General features: G+C 36.5%; 1 protein-coding gene across 2 annotated transcripts in view; it reads right to left on the bottom strand.

Annotated features, from left to right (window-relative positions):
* The window catches only part of LOC148939955 (diacylglycerol lipase-beta-like), a 129,924-nt gene that overhangs the window by 68,779 nt on the left and 41,166 nt on the right, over positions 1 to 19,979 (bottom strand). The gene's annotated exons all lie outside the window — the stretch shown is intronic.

Raw genomic sequence — 19,979 nt, 5'->3', positions numbered from 1 at the left:
AACTAAACTTCAACTTTAACAAAAACTCTATAACTTTAACTATAACTTTAAGTAAAACTCTAAGCTATGACTCAAAGTTAAAACTCTAAATTCTTAACTGTAACTAAAATAAACTTTAACTCTAAGTAAAACTGTAAGCTAAGACTCTATGGTAAAACTCTAAACTCTTAACTAAAACTAAATTAAACTAGAACTCTAAATAAAACTAAGCTAAAAACTCTAAACTCTTAACTAAAACTAAACCAAACTAGAACTCTAATTAAAACTCTAAGTATAAGCTAAAACTCTAAACTAAAACTAAACTAGAACTTCAACAAAAACTCTAAACTAAGACTCTAAGCTAAAAACACTAAACTCTTAACTAAAACTAAACTAAACTAAAACTCTAAGCAATGACTCTAATCTAAAACTCTAAACTCTTAAGTAAAACTAAACTTTAACAAAAACTCTAAGCTAAGACTCTAAGATAAAACTCTAAACTGTTAACTATAACTAAAATAAACTTCAACTTTAACAAAAACTCTAAGCTAAGACTCTAAGCTAAAACTCTAAACTCTTAACTAAAACTAAACTAGAACTCTAACAAAAATCTAAGCTAATACTCTAGATTAAAACTAGAAACTCTTAACTAAAACTAAACTAAAATAGAACTCTAATTAAAACTCTAAGTCTAAGCTAAAACTCTAAACTAAACTAGAACTTCAACAAAAAACTCTAAACTAAGACACTATTCTAAAAACTCTAAACTCTTAACTAAAACTAAACTAAACTAGAACTCTAACAAAAACCCTAAGATAAGACTCTAAGCTAAAACTCTAAACTCTTAACTAAAACTAAACTAAACTAAAACTCTAAGCTAAGTCTCTAAGGTAAAACACCAAACTCTTAACTATGACTAAACTAAACTAGAACTCTAGCAAAAACTCTAAGGTAAAACTCTAAATTCTTAACTATTACTAAACTAAACTAGAACTCTAACACAAACTATAAGCTAAGACTATAATATAAAAATATAAACTATTAACTATAAGTAAAGTAAAATATAACCATAACATAAACTCTAATATAAGACTCTAATCTAAAAACTCGATACTCTTAACTATAACTAAACTAAACTAGAACTCTAACACAAACTATAAGCTAAGACTCTAAGCTAAAACTCTAAACTCTTAACTATAACTTTACTAAACTATAACTTTAACTAAAACTCTAAGCTAAGACTCCAAGCTAAAGAACTCTAAACTCTTAATTAAAACTAAACTAGAACTCTAACTAAAACTCTAAGCTAAGACTCTAAGGTAAAACTCTAAACTCTTAACTAAAACTAAACTAAACTAGAACTCTAAAAAAACTCTAAGGTAAGACTCTAAGCTAAAACTCGAAACTCTTAACTAAAACCTAACTAAACTACAACTTTAAGTAAAACTCTAAGCTATGACTCTAAGCTAAAACTCTAAATTCTTAACTGTAACTAAACTAAACTTCAACTCTAACTACAACTCTGAGCTAAGACTATATGGTACAACTCTAAACTCTTAACTAAAACAAAAATAAACTAGAAGTCTAACTAAAACTCTAAGCTAAGACTCTAAGCTAAAAACTCTACACTATTAACTAAAACTAAACTAAACTAGAAGTTTAAATAAAAATCTCATCTAAGACTCAAAACTAAAAAACTCTAAACTATTAACTAAAAGAAAACTAAACTAAAACTCTAATCTAAGACTCAAAGCTAAAACTCTAAACTATTAACTCTAACTACACTAAACTTTAACCTTAACAAAAACTCTAATCTAAGACTATAAGCTAAAACTCTAAACTCTTAACTATTACTAAACTAAAATTAAACTTTAATGAAAACTATAAGCTAATACTCTAAGCTACAACTCTAAACTCTTAACTATTACTAAACTAAACTAGAACTTCAACAAAGACTCTATGCTAAGACTCTAAGCTAAAAACTCTAAACTCTTAACTAAAACTAAACTAAACTACAACTATAACAAAAACTCTAAGCTAACACTCTAAGATAAAACTCTAAAATCTTAAATATTACTAAACTAAACTTCAACTTTAACAAAAACTCTAAGCTAAGAATCTAAGCTAAAACTCTAAACTATTAACTAAAACTAAACTAAACTAGAACTATAACAAACACTATAAGCTAAGACTCTAAGCTAAAACTCTAAACTCTTAACTTAAACTATACTGAACTAGAACTCTAACTAAAACTCTAAGCTATGACTGTAAGGTGAAACTCTGAACTCTTAACTATAACTTTACTAAACTATAACTTTAGATAAAAGTCTAGTATATTTCTCTTATATAATAATAAATATTCTTAATTAAAACTAATATAAAGGAGAACTATAACAAAAACTCTAGTATGATACTATAATATAAAAAAAAACTCTAAAATCTAAGTATGACGAAACTACAATATAACTATAGTCTAAGACTCTAAGCGAAAACATTAAACTATTTAAAAAAACTAAACTAAGCTAGAACTTTAAGTAAAACTCTAAGCTATGAGTCTAAGATAAAACTCTAAACTATTAACTATTACTAAACTAAACTTCAAGTCTAACAAAAACTCTAAGCTAAGACTCTAAGCTAAAACTCAAAACTATTAACTAAAACTAAACTAAACTAAAACTTCAACAAAAACTCTAAGCTAAGACTCTAAGCTAAAAACTCTAAACTCTTAACTAAAACTAAAATAAACCAGAACTCTAACAAAAACTCTAAGATAAGACTCTAGCCTAAAATTCTAAACTGTTAACTAAAACTAAACTAGAACTCTAACTAAAACTCTAAGCTAAGACTCTACGTTAAAACAACAAACTCTTAAATAAAAATAAAATAAAATAGAACTCTAACTTAAACTCAAAGGTAAAAAATAAAACTATTAAATAAAATTAAAATAAACTAGAACTATATAAAAAAAAACTCTAAGTTAAGACTAAACTAAACTAGAACTCTAACAAAAACTCTAAGCTAAAAACTCTAAACTTTTAACTAAAACTAAACTAAACTAGAACTTCAATAAAAACTCTAAGCTAAGACTCTAAGCTAAAAACTCTAAACTCTTAACTAAAATAAACTAGAACTCTAGCAAAAACTCTAAGCTAAGACTCTAAGCTAAAATTCTAAACTCTTAACTAAAACTAAATTAAACTAGAACTCTAAATAAAACTCTAAGTTATGACTCTAAGGTAAAACACCAAACTCTTAAATAAAACTAAACTAAACTAGAACTCTAACAAAAACTCTAATCGAAGACTCTAAGCTAAGAAACTCTAAACTCTTAACTAAAACTAAACTAAACAAAAACTCTAAGCTAAGACACTAAGCTAAGACTCTTAACTATTAACTAAAACTAAACTAAACTAGAACTACAACAAAAACTCTAAGCTAAGACTCTAAGCTAAAAACTCTAAACTCTTAACTAAAACTAAAATAAACTAGAACTCTAAGCTAAGACTAAGATAAAATTCTAAACTCTTAACTAAAACTAAACTAAACTAGAACTCTAACTAAAACTCTTAGCTAAGACTCTAAGGTAAAACACTAAACTCTTAACTAAAACTAAACTAAACTAGAACTCTAACTGAAACTCAAAGGTAAAACATCAAACTCTTAACAAAAATTAAACTAAGCTAGAACTCTATCAAAAAAACTATGTTAAGACTCTAAGCTAAAACTCGAAACTCTTAACTAAAACTTAGCCAAACTAAAACTTTAAGTAAAACTCTAAGGTATGACTCTAAGCTAAAACTCTAAATTCTTAACTGTAACTAAACTAAACTTCAACTCTAGCTAGAATTCTAAGCTAAGACTCTATGGTAAAACTCTAAACTCTTAACTAAAAATAAACTAAACTAGAACTCTAACTAAAACTCTAATCTAATACTCTAAGCTAAAAACTCTAAACTCTTAACTAAAACTAAACTAAACTAGAACTCTAACAAAAACTCTAAGCTAAGACTCTAAGCTAAAAAACTCTATACTCTTAACTAAAAGTAAACTAAACTAAAACTCTAAGCTAAGACTCTAAGCTAAAACTCTAAACTCTTAACTAAACTAAACTTCAACTTTAACAAAAACTCTAAGCTAAGACTCTAAGCTAAAACTCTAAACTCTTAACTAATACTAAACTAAACTTCAACTTAAACAAAAATTCTAAGCTAAGACTCTAAGCTAAAATTCTAAACTCTTAAATATTACTAAACTAAACTAGAACTTCAAAAAAAACTCTAAGCTAAGAGTCAAAGGTAAAACTATAAATTATTAACTAAAACTAAACTAAACTAGAACTCTAACAAAAACTCTAAGCTAACACTCTATGATAAAAAACTATAAACTCTTAACTATTACTAAACTAAACTTTAACTTTAACAAAAACTATAAGCTAAGACTCTAAGCTAAAACTATAAACTCTTAACTAAAACTAAACTAAACTAGAACTCTAACACAAACTCTAAGCTAAGACTCTAAGGTAAAACTCTAAAATCTTAACTTAAACTATACTGAACTAGAACTCTAACAAAAACTCTAAGCTATGACTCTAAGGTAACACTCTAAACTCTTAACTATAACTTTAATAAACTATAGCTATAACTAAAACTCTAAGCTATGACTCTAAGCTAAAAATCTAAATTCTTAACTATAACTAAACTAAACTAGAACTTTAACAAAAACCATAAGCTAAGAATCTAAGCTAAAAAACTCTAAACTATTAACTAAAACTAAACTAAACTATAACTCTAAGCTAAGTCTCTAAGCTAAAACTCGAAACTCTTAACTAAAACTTAACTAAACTACAACTTTAAGTAAAACTCTAAGCTATGACTCTAAGCTAAAACTCTAAACTCTTAACTATTACTAAACTAAACTTCAACTCTAACAAAAACTTTAAGCTAAGACTATAAGCTAAAACACTAAACTATTAACTAAAACTAAACTAAAATAGTACTTCAACAAAAACTCTAAGATAAGACTCTAAGCTACAAACTCTAAACTCTTAACTAAAACTAAAATAAACTAGAACTCTAACAAAAACTCTAAGCTAAGACTCTAAGCTAAAATTCTAAACTCTTAACTAAAACTAAACTAGAACTCTAACTAAAACTCTAAGCTAAGACTCTAAGGTAAAACACAAAACTCTTAACTAAAACTAAACTAAACTAGAACTCTAACTGAAAATCAAAGGTAAAACAACAAACTATTAAATAAAATTAAACTAAACTAGAACTCTATAAAACTGAAACTCTAAGTTAATACTCAAAGGTAAACTAAACTATAACTCTAACAAAAACTCTAAGCTAAGACTCTAAGCTAAAAACTCTAAACTATTAACTAAAACTAAACTAAACTAGAACCTCAACAAAAACTACAAGCTAATACTCTAAGCTAAAAACTATAAATTCTCAACTAAACTAAACTAGAAATCTAACAAAAACTCTAAGTTAAGACTCTAAGATAAAATTCTAAACTCTTAACTAAAAATAAATTAAACTATAAATATAACTAAAAATCTAAGATATGACTATAATTTAAAACACCAAACTATTAACTAAAACTAAACTAAACTAGAACTCTAACAAAAACTCTAAGATAAGACTCTAAGCTAAAAAACTCTAAACTCTTAACTAAAACTAAACTAAACTATAACTCTAAGCTAAGTCTCTAAGCTAAAACTCTAAACTATTAACTAAAACTAAACTAAACTAGAACTTCAACAAAAACTCTAAGCTAAGACTCTAAGCTAAAAACTCTAAACTCTTAACTAAAACTAAAATAAACTAGAACTCTAAGCTAAGACTAAGCTAAAATTCTAAACTCTTAACTAAAACTAAACTAAACTAGAACTCTAACTAAAACTCTTAGCTAAGACTCTAAGGTAAAACACCAAACTCTTAACTAAAATTAAACTAAACTAGAGCTCTAACTGAAACTCAAAGGTAAAACATCTAACTCAACTAAAATTAAACTAAACTAGAACTCTAACAAAAAAAAAGTCTAAGTTAAGACTCTAAGCTAAAACTCGAAACTCTTAACTAAAACTTAGCCACCTAAAACTTTAAGTAAAACTCTAAGGTATGACTCTAAGCTAAAACTCTAAATTCTTAACTGTAACTAAACTAAACTGCAACTCTAACTAAAACTCTAAGCTATGACTCTAAGGTAAAACTATAAACTCTTAACTAAAACTAAACTATACTAGAACACTAACAAAAACTCTAAGTTAAGACTCTAAGCTAAACCTCTAAACTCTTAACTAAAAATTAACCAAACTATAACTTTAAGTAAAATTCTAAGCTATGACTCTAAGCTAAAACTATAAATTCTTAACTTTAAATAAAATAAACGAGAAATAAAAATAAAACTCTAATATAATACTATAAGCTAAAAACTCTAAACTCTTAACTAAAACTAAACTAAACTAGAACTCTAACAAAAACTCTAAGCTAAAAACTCTAAACTTTTAACTAAAACTAAACCAAACTAAAACTCTAAGCTAAAAGGATGGGTACTTCAATTTGTAAAATGGGTTTAGGACGGTCACTAAGAAAGTAACTTGCTCTGAAATGGTCTTTTGAAAAGTATTGCCTGGTGTTGGAGCATTCAAAAAGCTGTAAAGTAAAGTTGTGGGTGAAAAGGATGGGTACTTCAATTTGTAAAATGGGTTTAGGACGGTCACTAAGAAAAGAACTTGTTCTGAAATGCCTTTGAAAAGTATTGCTTGGTGTTGGCACATTCAAAAAGATGTAAAGTAAAGTTGTGGGTGTAAAGGATGTGTACTTCAATTTGTAAAATGGGTTTAGGAGGGACATTAAGAAAAGAACTTGTTCTGAAATGCTCTTGAAAAGTATTGCTTGGTGTTGGTGCATTCAAAAAGCTGTAAATTAAAGTTGTGCGTGAAAAGGATGGGTACTTCAATTTGTAAAATGGGTTTAGGATGGACATTATGAAAAGAACTTGTTCTGAAATGCCTTTTGAAAAGTATTGCCTGGTGTTGGGGCATTCAAAAAGCTGTAAAGTAAAGTTGTGGGTGAAAAGGATGGGAACTTCAACTTGTAAAATGGGTTTAGGATGGACATTAAGAAAATAACTTGTTCTGAAAAGATATAATAAAGCCTTAAAAATTATTAACAAAATGGGGTGGGGATTGTTGGGAGGCCGGGGGAGGGCCTGGGAGGATTTGGAGGGCCCTTGAGGGTGTGGTGATCCTTGGGGATCGCGGGGACCTCTTGGAGACCGGGGCTTCTTTCGGGGCTGGGGTAGGGGGATCGGAACCCTTTTGAACTGGGATAGGGACCTCACGACACTTTTCAAATAGAGCTTGTGTATTATAACGACCACAGAGTTTCACCCTCAAATTCTCTTCTAAAACATCTTCTAAAATCATCTTTTAAAATGTTTCTAACTGTTTCGCCGAAATAATTCCCTAAAATGTCTAAAACGGTTTCGCCCAAATAACCCCTAAACGCAATTTCTGCGTGTTCCTTTTGTTATTGGCATCCCTGCGCTGTCACATTTCAAACTACTGGAATACTATTTCACGCGTTAATCTCTTCATCGCTAAGATGTTTCTTAGAGAATTGTTTCCATGGCAAAGTTTATTAATATCTTTAGAGTTCGACCAGTAGAATTGTTTCCGGGGCGAAGTTCATTAATGTTTTGGGTCTATTCCTGGAGAATTGTTTCAGGGCGAAGTTTTTAATGTCTGACAGATGATGTCATGGTTGATTGATTTGTCAAGAAAGGGGAATTAATTTGTTGTTTCTAAGGGGAATTATTGATTCAAGAAAGGGGAATTGAGGTCATTGAATCTTGACATTCGCCTCGAGCGTGCACTTGGCCAAAACAACAACATCAGCAAATACTGTTTCCTATTTCTGGATCGTGACATTCGCACCGAGCATGCACTTGACCAAAAGAACAACAACAACTAATAAATCGACCTGGGAAATTTTGGTCATTGACCCACTTTGATTAACCACGTGTTCTCCCTAGGGACTCTATGCCCATATTTGATGTTCGTACAGAGTTAGACTAAATTGTAGATGGCAGCAGGGGTGAGCAATGGGGTCAATAGGGGCCATTCTACTGACTTCTAAAAGCTGTCCTTCACTGGCGAAAAATGGGCAAGTAGAGGAGGGGGTGTTACTCCCGTACGAACACCATATATGGGCATAGAATACTGTGCGAACACCAAATATGGGCATAGAGTCATTAGGGAGAGCACGTGGTTAATGGGGTCAATGACCTCTTTTTCCAAGGTCGATTTATTTGATGTTTCTATGTGTAATAGCTCGGGGACGAAGGTTGCACATGCGCATTGAATTCTAACGGGAACAATGTTATTGATCTAGGACTTGAGGGGGAAGTGAATTTCCGAGAACTTGATTGCGTAATCGATCGCGAGTGTCATGGTGTCCAGAAATAGTATTTGTTGTTGTTTTGGTCATGTACATGCTCGTGACAGTACAAAATTCGGTTATCAAAAGAACGTATCTCCTATCAGTACACCAAATAAGGGCATAGCCTCCCTAGGGAGAAAGATTACGTAATGGGGTCAATGACCTCTTTTTCCAAGGTCGAGTTATTTGTTGTTTCTATGTGTAATAGCTCCGGGACGAAGGTTGCACATGCGCATTGAATTCTAACGGGAACAATGTTATTGATCTAGGACTCGAGGGGGAAGTGAATTTCCGAGAAATTGATTGCGTACTCGAGGGGGAAGTGAATTTCCGAGAAATTGATTGCATAATCGCTAGGGTAAATTATTGATTCACGAAGGGGGGAAATAAGAAACATTAAGGCTTCTTTAATCTTAGGTCTGAAGACGGGGGGAATTAAGAAACAAACATGGCTTCCGGGTTGGTTGTTTATTTTCACCTGAGAAACAGAAACTGTGAACTTGAGTTAGATAATCGCTAGGGGACATTATTGATTCACGAAGGGGAGAATTAAGAAACATTAAGGCTTCTTTAATCTTAGGTCTGAGGAAGGGGGAATTAAGAAACAAACATGGCTTCATTGTTGTTTGGTTAGCTTAACCTGAGAAATAGCACCTGTGAACTTGATTTACATAATCGCTAGGGGAAATTATTGATTCACGAAGGGGAGAATTAAGAAACATTAAGGCTTCTTTAATCTTAGATCTGAGGGATAAACATTCTTTAGGACAGAGAGAAAAATTAATATTTTATTTTTAAATAGGGCTTCATTGATCTTTAGTGTCAGGAATCATAATTGACATCACATGTTATCTTGGAATTATGCGGGAGTCTAAAGAGATAGAAATTCTATTTTTAAATACGGCTTCACTGAGCTTTAAGTCTGAGATATAAATTGATATTCTAACGAAACCCTAATAGTTTAGCTAGGAAAATTTATGAGATGAAGAGATTAACGTAGGAAAGGGTTTCCTAGAAATTTGAAATGCGTTAGCGCAGAGATGCCAAACAAAAGGAACACGCTGAAATTACGTTTAGGGATTATTTGGGTGAAACCATTTTATCCATTTTATGGGATTATTTTGGCGAAACAGTTTGAGCCATTTGAAAGAAGATTTTAAGAAAGGTTTTAGAAGAGAATTTGAGGGTGAAACTCTGTGGTCGTTATAATACACAAGTTCCATTTGAACAGTGTTGTGAGGTCCTCTACCCCAACCCCAAAGGGTTCCGATCCCCCACCCCAACCCCGAAGGAAGCCCCCCGGTACTCAAAGGTCCCCAAAGCGCCCAAAGAGCCCCCGCCCTCCACCCGCCCGCCACAGACCCTCACCGGCTCGCCTCTGGTCCACACCGGGCCCCCCGGACCCCCCCACGGCCCCCCCGGATCACCGCTGCCCGCTCTCACGTCCGCAATGGGCCCACGGATGCCCCACGAGCCCCCGGTGCCCCCCAAAGCCCCCCCCGACCCCCCAAGGATATCCCCGGGCTCCCCAAAGGCCCATCGAGCTCCCAAAGGACCAACGGGGTCCCTAAGGCCCTACCCCGGCCCCAAAGGTCTCCCAAGGTCCCATAGAGCCCCAGCCCCCCCAACGCCCGCCGCCGACCCTCAAAGGACCTCCCCGGGCCCCCCCCCCAACGGCCCATCGAGCTCCCAAAGGACCAACGGGTCCCAAAGGCCCTCCACCGGTCCCCAAATGTCCCCACAGGCACCCGAAGGCCCTCCCTGTGCCCCAAAGCCCCCCCCAAGCTCCCAAAGGGCCACCGGCGCCCCCCAAGGCCCACCCAGACCCGCAACGGACAGCCCCGCGCCCCCCAAAGGCCCATCGAGCTCCCAACGGCCCAACGGCCCCCCCAAGGCCCTCCCCCCGCCCCCAAAAGTCCCACCGGACCCCCAAAGGCCCACCCAGTGCCCCAAAGGCCCACCGGTCCCCAAATGTCCCTCCGGGCCCCCAAAGGCCCTCCCTGTGCCCCCCACCGTGCACCCGTCTTTCGTTGATGTGTGTTGTCTGAAACCTATGATTTGGGATGTGTAGTTTGCTACTTCAGGCTTTTCTGAGCTAATGTTTCCTAGTATTTCCTAGGTGAATGTTGTCTGAAACAAATAGTTTGGGATGTGTAGTTTGCTATTTTTGACTTTTCTGAGCTAGGTTTCTTAGTCTTTCTTTGGTGTATGTTGACTGAAACCGATGATTTGGGATATGTAGTTTGCTAATTTTGACTTTTCTGAGCTGGATTTCTTAGTCTTTCATAGGTGTGTGTTGTCTGAAACCTAGGATTTGGGATTGGTGGATTGCTACTTCTGACTTTTCTGAGCTAGATTTCTTAGCCATTCATAGGTGTTTGTTGTCTGAAAGCTATAGTTTGGGATGTCTAGTTTGCTATTTTTGACTTTTCTGAGCTAGCTTTCTTAGCCGTTCATAGGTGAGTGTTGTCTGAAACCTAGGATTTGGTATATGTAATTTGCTATTTCCGACTTTTCATAACCGGATTTCTTAGTCTTTCGTAGGTGTGTGGTGTCTGAAACATATGATTTAGGATGTGTTGGTTGCTATTTTCTGACATTTCTGAGCTGGATTTCTTAGCCATTCGTAGGTGTCTGTTGACTGAAACCTATGATTTGGGATGGTTAATTTTCTAATTTTGACTTTTCTGAGCTGGATTTCTTAGCCATTCGTAGGTGTGTGTTGACTGAAGCCTATGATTTGGGAGGTGTAGTTTGCTTTTTGGACTTTTCAGAGCTAGGATTCTTAGTCACTCATGGGTGTTTGTTGTCTGAAACTTCGAGTTTGGGATGAGTAGTTGGCTATTTCAGACTTTTCTGAGCTAAGCTTTCTTAGTATTTCGTAGGTGAATGCTGTCTGAAACCTATAGTTTGGGATATGTAAATTACTATTTCGGGCTTTTCTGAGTTGGATTTCTTAGTCTTTCATAGGCGTGTGGTGTCTGAAACCTATGATTTGGGAATGTGTAATTTGCTATTTTCGACTTTTCTGAGCTAGGTTTCTTAGCCTTTCATAGGTATGTGTTGTCAGAACATTATGATTTGGGATGTGTAGTTTGCTATTTCAGGCTTTTCTGTGCAAAGGTTTTCTAGTATTTCGTAGGTGAATGTTATCTGAAACCAATAGTTTGGGATGTGTAGTTTGCTATTTTGACTTTTCTGAGCTAGGTTTCTTAGTTTTTCGTTGGTTTGTGTTGACTGAAACCTCTGATTTGGGATTTGTAGTTTGCTATTTTTGAGTTTTCTGAGCTTGCTTTCTTAGACTTTCATTGGTGTGTGTTGTGTGAAACCTATGATTTGGGATTTGTTGTTTGCTAATTTTGACTTTTCTGAGCTGGATTTCTTAGCCTTTCATAGGTGTTTGTTGTCTGAAACCTATAGTTTGGGATGACTAGTTTGCTATTTTTGACTTTTCTGATCTAGCTTTCTTAGCCGTTCATAGGTGAGTGTTGTCTGAAACCTATGGTTTGGGATATGTAATTTGCTATTTTTGACCTTTCATAACCGGATTTCTTAGTCTTTCATAGGTGTGTGTTGTCTGAAACCTATGATTTGGGGTGTGTGGGTTGCTATTTTTTGACTTTTCTGAGCAGGACTTCTTAGCCATTCGTAGGTGTGTGTTGACTGAAACCTATGATTTGGGATGGTTAATTTGCTATTTTTGACCTTTCTGAGCTAGATTTCTTAGCCTTTCATAGGTGTGTCCTTTCAGAAAATTATGATTTGGGAGATATAGTTTTCTTTTTGGACTTTTCAGAGCTAGGATTCTGAGTCCCTCAGAGGTGGTTGTTGTCTGATACTTTGAGTTTGTGATGAGTAGTTGTATTTTTAAGACATGTGTAACCTACTGTTTCTTTTCATTTAGTAGTTGATTACAGTCTGACGATTAAGAGTAGGGGTCTGTACGTTACTCTTTCTGGTGATCTGAGTCGGTTTCCTTTGTCATTGTTTGAGGTGTGTTGTCTTAAAAATTTGAGGTGGGGTGGGTGGACTGCTACTTTTGACTTTTCTGAGCTGTATTTCTTAGCCTTTCATAGGTGTTTGTTGTCTGAAACCTATAGTTTGGGATGACTAGTTTGCTATTTTTGACTTTTCTGAGCTAGGTTTCTTAGCAGTTCATAGGTGAATGTTGTCTGAAACCTCTGATTTGGGATATGTAAATTACTATTTCGGTCTTTTCTTAGCTTGATTTCTTAGTCTTTCTTTGGTGTGTGTTGTCTGAAACATATGATTTGGGATGGGTGGATTGCTACTTTTGACTTTTCTGAGCTGGATTTCTTAGCCTTTCATAGGTGTTTGTTGTCTGAAACCTATAGTTTGGGATGACTAGTTTGCTATTTTTGAATTTTCTGAGCTCGATTTCTTAGACTTTCATAGGTGTGTCCTTTCAGAAACCTATGATTTGGGTTATGTGGTTTGCTATTTTTGACTTTTCTGGGCTGGATTTATTAGCCTTTCATAGGTGTGTGTTGACTGAAACCTATGATTGAGATGAGTGGTTTTCTATTTTTGTCTTTTCTGAGCTAGTTTTCTTCACACAAAAAATTACACACACACACACACACACACACACACACGAAAACATACACACACACACGACAAAACTTACACAAAAAAAATATCAGACACAAAAAAACTTACACCCGCACGCAAAAACTTACACCCAAAACTCGAAATATTACATACACACAAAAACTTACATTCACACAAAAAATTACACACACTCAAAAACTTACACACACACAAAAACTTACACACACACACAAAAACTTACACACACACACGAAAACTAAATCACACACACACACACACACACACACACATACACACAAAAAACTTACACATTCACACTAAAACTTACATTCACATAAAATCTTACATTCACACAAAAAATTACACAAACACAAACAATAAAGCTCACAAAAAAAATATTACACACACACACTAAAACTAAAAAACACACAATACCAAATAAACACACACATACACATAAAAACTTACACACACACACAATAAAACCAACACACACACATACACTAAAACTTACACACACACAATAAACATCTTACACGCACACAAAAACTTACACACACACAAAAACTTACATATGCACACGAAAACTTACCTGCACACAAAAACTTAAATCCACACAAAAACTTACACACACACACACACACACATACACACACACACACACACACACACACACAAACACATACACACACATACACACACACACACAACACACACACACACACAAGAACACTAACACACACACGAAAAAACTTACACACACACAAAAACTGACACACACACACACACAAAAAAAAACTTACACATGCACATGAAAACTTACATGCACACAAAAACTTACATGCACACAAAAACTTACACACACACACACACACACACACACAACACTCACACACACACACACACACGAAAACTTGCAAACACACAAAAACTTACACACACACACACAAAAAAAACTTACACAATAAAAAAAAAAACAAAAAAACACACACGCACAAAAACTTACAAACACACACACACACACACACACACACACACACAAAACTAAAAAACAAAAACAAGAACACATACTAACACACGAACCCAAAAACAAAAAAAAAAACTAACACACACACAAAAAAACACAAAAACACAAAAACACAAACACACAAACACACACAAAAAAAACAAAAACACACAAACCAACACACAAACAAACTTACAAACACACACACAAAAACTGATACACACACACAAAATCTTATACACACAAAAACTTACACACACACACAAAAAAACTAACACCCACACGCAAAAACTAACATGAACACAAAAACTAACAAACACACAAAAACTTACACACACACACAAAAACTTACACACACACATAAAAACTTACACACACACACAAAAACATACACACACACAAACAAACAAACAAACAAACACACAAACACACACACACACACACACACACACACACACACACACACACAAACACACACACACACACTTAAACATTCACATGAAAACTTACATTCACACGAAAACTTACACACACACACACACGTAAAAACTGACACACACAAAAGATTAGACACACTAAAACTAAAACACACACACACACAAAAACTAAAACACACACTCAAAAACTAACAAGCACACAAAAACTGACATTCACACAAAAACTTACACACACAAAAACTTACACACACGCACAAAAACTTACACACACACACAAAAACTTACACACACACACAATAAAACTTACTCACACACACGAACACTTACACACACACACGCAAAAACTTACACACACACAAAAACTAACACACTTACCATATCACAGTTACAGTGTCTTAATTTTTCAAATTTCATTTTGAATTTCTGTCGTGAAATGCAAGAGTTTGAATATTTCAGTAGTGACTTGTTGTGCTTTACCTTCTCACAGTTACATTCTCTTGATTTTTCGAAGTTCATTTTGAATTTCTGTCATGAAATGCAAGAGTTGGAAAATTGGGGTCTTAGTCCACCAGCCCGAAAGGTGGAAATCCACTAGCTCAGTATTGGGGTCCCAGTCCACCAGCCTGAAGGGTGGAAATTCACTATCTCAGAATTGTGGTCTTAGTACACCATCCTGAATGGTGGAAATCCACTATCTCAATAGTTGGGTCTCAGCACACCAGTATGAATTATGGATATTCACTTTTTATGTTAGGTTAGTTTAAATTATAATGAGCGCTCATTATAAATTAAACTAAACTTTTACGGCGCGTATGTTTAGGTTTGACTAGATTAAGTTAGGTTAGGTTAAGTTAGGTTAGGTTAGCCCATGTACGCTTCACTTAGGTTAGCTTAGGTTTGGTGAGAGACAGGAAAAAAGTTAGGTGTATGAATAGGTTAGGTTAGGTTCGATTAAATTAGGTTAGGTTTTTACGGCGAGTATGGTTAGGTTAGACTAGATTAAGTTAGGTTAGGTTAAGTTAGGTTAGGTTAGCCCATGTACGCTTCACTTAGGTTAGCTTAGGTTAGGTGAGAGACAGGCAAAAAGTTAGGTGTATGATTAGGTTAGGTTAGGTTATATTAAATTAGGTTAGGTTAAGTTAGGTTAGGCTAGGTTAGCCTACGTACGCGCACCTACGTAGGCGAACCTAGCCTAACCTAACTTAACCTAACCTAACCTAATCATACACCTAACTTTTTGCCTGTCTCTCACCTAACCTAAGCTAACCTAAGTGAAGCGTACATGGGCTAACCTAACCTAACTTAGGTTTCAGTCAACACACACCAACGAATGGCTAAGAAATCCTGCTCAGAAAAGTCAAAAAATAGCAACCCACACACCCCAAATCATAGGTTTCAGACACCACACACCTATGAAAGACTAAGAAATCCGGTTATGAAATGTCAAAAATAGCAAATTACATATCCCAAACCATAGGTTTCAGACAACACTCACCTATGAACGGCTAAGAAACCTAGCTCAGAAAAGTCAAAAATAGCAAACTAGTCATCCCAAACTATAGTTTTCAGACAACAAACACCTATGAAATGCTAAGAAATCCAGCTCAGAAAAGTCAAAAGTAGCAATCAACACATCCCAAATCATAGGTTTCAGACAACACACACCTATGAAAGACTAAGAAATCCAGCTCAGAAAAGTCAAAAATAGCAAACTATATATCCCAAATCATAGGTTTCAGTCAACACACACCAACGAAAGACTATGAAACCTAGCTCAGAAAAGTTAAAATAGCAAACTACTCATCCCAAACTATTGGTTTCAGACAACATTCACCTACGAAATACTAGAAAACCTTAGCTCAGAAAAGCCAGAAATAGCAAACTACACATCCCAAATCATAATGTTCTGACAACACATACCTATGAAAGGCTAAGAAACCTAGCTCAGAAAAGTCGAAAATAGCAAATTACACATTCCCAAATCATAGGTTTCAGACACCACACGCCTATGAAAGACTAAGAAATCCCACTCAGAAAAGCCTGAAATAATAATTTACATATCCCAAACTATAGTTTTCAGACAGCATTCACATACGAAATACTAAGAAACCTTAGCTCAGAAAAGTCTGAAATAAACAACTACTCATCCCAAACTCGAAGTTTCAGACAACTGGCACCTATGAGTGACTAAGAATCCTAGCTCTGAAAATTCCAAAAAGCAAACTACACCTCCCAAATCATAGGCTTCAGTCAACACACACCTACGAATGTCTAAGAAATCCAGCTCAGAAAAGTCACAAATAGAAAATTAACCATCCCAAATCGTAGGTTTCAGTCAACACACACCTACGAATGGCTAAGAAATCCAGCTCAGAAATGTCAGAAAATAGCAACCCACACATCCCAAATCATAGTTTTCAGACACCACACAACAACGAAAGACTAATAAAAACGTATATTAAAAGAAGTAAATAGAAAATAACATATCACAAATCATATGTTTCAGACAACAATCACCTATGAACTGCTAAGAAACCTATCTCAGAAAGTTAAAAACTAGAAAACTAGACATCCCAAACTATAGGTTTCAGACAACAAACATCTATGAAAGGCTAAGAAATCAAGCTCAGAAAAGTCAGAAGTACCAATCCACCCATCCCAAATCCTAGGTTTCAGACAACACACACCTAAGAAAGGCTAAGAAATCCAGCTCAGAAAAGTCAAAAGTAGCAAACTACATATCCCAAATCATCGGTTTCAGTCAACATACACCAACGAAAGACTAAGAAACCTAGCTCAGAAAAGTCAAAAATAGCAAACTACACATCCCAACCTATAAGTGTCAGACAAAATTCACCTAGGAAATACTATGACACCTTAGCTCAGAAAAGCCTGAAGTAGCAAACTACACATCCCAAATCATAGGTTTCAGACAACACACATCAACGAAAGACGGGTGCACGGGGGGGCACCGGGTGGGCCTGTGGGGGTCCGGCGGGACATTGGGGGACCGGGGGGCCTTTGGGGCACTGGGAGGGCCTTTGGGGGTCGGGAGGGACATTTGGGGGCCGGGGGAGGGCCTTTGGGGGTCCGTTGGTCCTTTGGGAGCTCGATGAGCCTTTGGGGGGCCGGGGGATGGCCCTGGGGGGGCCGGGGGGGCCTGGGGGGGCGCCGGTGGCCCTTTGGGAGCTTGGGGGGCCTTTGTGGCACAGGGAGGGCCTTTGGGTGCCTGGGGGACCTTTGGGGACCGGTGGGGGGCCTTTGGGACCCGTTGGTCCTTTGGGAGCTCGATAGGCCGTTAGGGGGGGGGGGCCCGAGGATGTCCTTTGTGGGTCTGGGGTGGGCGGTTTGGGGCTGGGGCGCTATGGGACCTTGGGAGACCTTTGGGGCCGGTGTAGGGCCTTTGGGACCCCGTTGGTCCTTTGGGAGCTCGATGGTCCTTTGGGGGGCCCAGGGATGGCCTTTGGGGGTCTGGGTGGGCCTTTGGGGGCGCCGGTGGCTCTTTGGGAGCCCGGGGGACCATTGAGGACCGGGGGGAGGGCCTCTGTGGTCTGGGGGGCCCTTTGGAGGTCCGGGGGGCCCTTTGAGGACCAGAGGAGGGCCTTTGAGGGTCTGAGAAGGGCGTTTGGGGGGCTGGGGCTCTTTGGGAGCTTGGGGGACCTTTGCGTACCGGGGGGCTGCCTGGGGGGGTGGGGGATCGGAACCCTTTGGGGTTGGGGTAGAGGACCTCACAACGCTGTTCAAATGGAACTTGTGTATTATAACGACCACAGAGTTTCACCCTCAAATTCTCTTCTAAAACCTTTCCTAAAATCTTCTTTCAAATGGCTCAAACTGTTTTGCCAAAATAATCCCATAAAATGGATAAAACAGTTTCGCCCAAATAATCCCTAAACGTAATTTCAGCGTGTTCCTTTTGTTTGACATCTCTGCGCTAACGCATTTCAAATTTCTAGGAAACCCTTTCCTACGTTAATCTCTTCATCTCATAAATTTTCCTAGCTAAACTATTAGGGTTTCGTTAGAATATCAATTTATCTCTCCGACTTAAAGCTCCGTGAAGCCGTATTTAAAAATAGAATTTCTATCTCTTTAGACTCCCGCATAATTCCAAGATATCATGTGATGTCAATTATGATTCCTGACACTAAAGATCAATGAAGCCCTATTTAAAAATAGAATATTAATTTTTCTCTCTGTCCTAAAGAATGTTTATCCCTCAGACCTAAGATTAAATAAGCCTTAATGTTTCTTAATTCTCACCTTCGTGAATCAATAATATCACCTAGCGATTATGTAAATCAAGTTCACAGGTGCTATTTATAAGGTTAAGCTAACCAAACAACAATGAAGCCATGTTTGTTTCTTAATTCCCCCTTCCTCAGACCTAAGATTAAAGAAGCCTTAATGTTTCTTAATTCTCCCCTTCGTGAATCAATAATTTCCCCTAGCGATTATGTAAATCAAGTTCACAGGTGCTATTTCTCAGGTTAAGCTAACCAAACAACAATGAAGCCATGTTTGTTTCTTAATTCCCCCTTCCTCAGACCTAAGATTAAAGAAGCCTTAATGTTTCATAATTCTCCCCTTCGTGAATCAATAATTTCCCCTAGCGATTATGTAAATCTATTTCTCGGAAATCCACTTCCCCTTCGATTACGCAATCAAGTTCTCGGAACTTCACTTCCCCCTCGAGTCCTAGATCAATAACATTGCTCCCGTTAGAATTCAATGCGCATGTGCAACCTTCGTCCCGGAGCTATTACACATAGAAACAACAAATAACTCGACCTTGGAAAAAGAGGTCATTGACCCCATTACGTAATCTTTCTCCCTAGGGAGGCTATGCCCTTATTTGGTGTACTGATAGGAGATACGTTCTTTTGATAACCGAATTTTGTACTGTCACGAGCATGTACATGACCAAAACAACAACAAATACTATTTCTGGACACCATGACACTCGCGATCGATTACGCAATCAAGTTCTCGGAAATTCACTTCCCCCTCGAGTCCCAGATCAATAACATTATTCCCGTTAGAATTCAATGCGCATGTGCAACCTTCGTCCCCCGAGTTATTACACATAGAAACATCAAATAAATCGACCTTGGAAAAAGAGGTCATTGACACCATTAACCACGTGCTCTCCCTAATGACTCTATGCCCATATTTGGTGTTCGTACAGTATTCTATGCCCATATATGGTGTTCGTACGGGAGTAGCACCCCCTCCTCTACTTGGGCAGCCGTCGTAGGGAAAAGCCCCGGAATACACTACGGCACAACTACCAGAATAACTTATCCAGCCTTATTGCTTTAATCCAACCCGAGTAGGAGGATGTGGTAGCTGCAGCAAACTAACGGGACGATTAGAGGCTTTCCCTCGATGCCTCTGGCGGTACAGGCGGAACTAAGGTCAAAGGCGGACTTCATGAAAAAATTCTGCTCCAATTGGCTTCGAGCAGAACCGCTGCATTGAGGACTATGACGTCCTTACTTTTAATGTGTAATTTATCAATTTCTGCTTTCGCTATAA

This window comes from Artemia sp. Qi Xiang Cuo, chromosome 20, assembly GCF_049724085.1.
Source record: "Artemia sp. Qi Xiang Cuo chromosome 20, ASM4972408v1, whole genome shotgun sequence".
In the NCBI taxonomy this organism is placed as follows: Eukaryota; Metazoa; Arthropoda; class Branchiopoda; order Anostraca; family Artemiidae; genus Artemia; species Artemia sp. Qi Xiang Cuo.
Note: the sequence above shows the minus strand (reverse complement) of the source record. Positions and strands in the feature narration are given on the sequence as shown.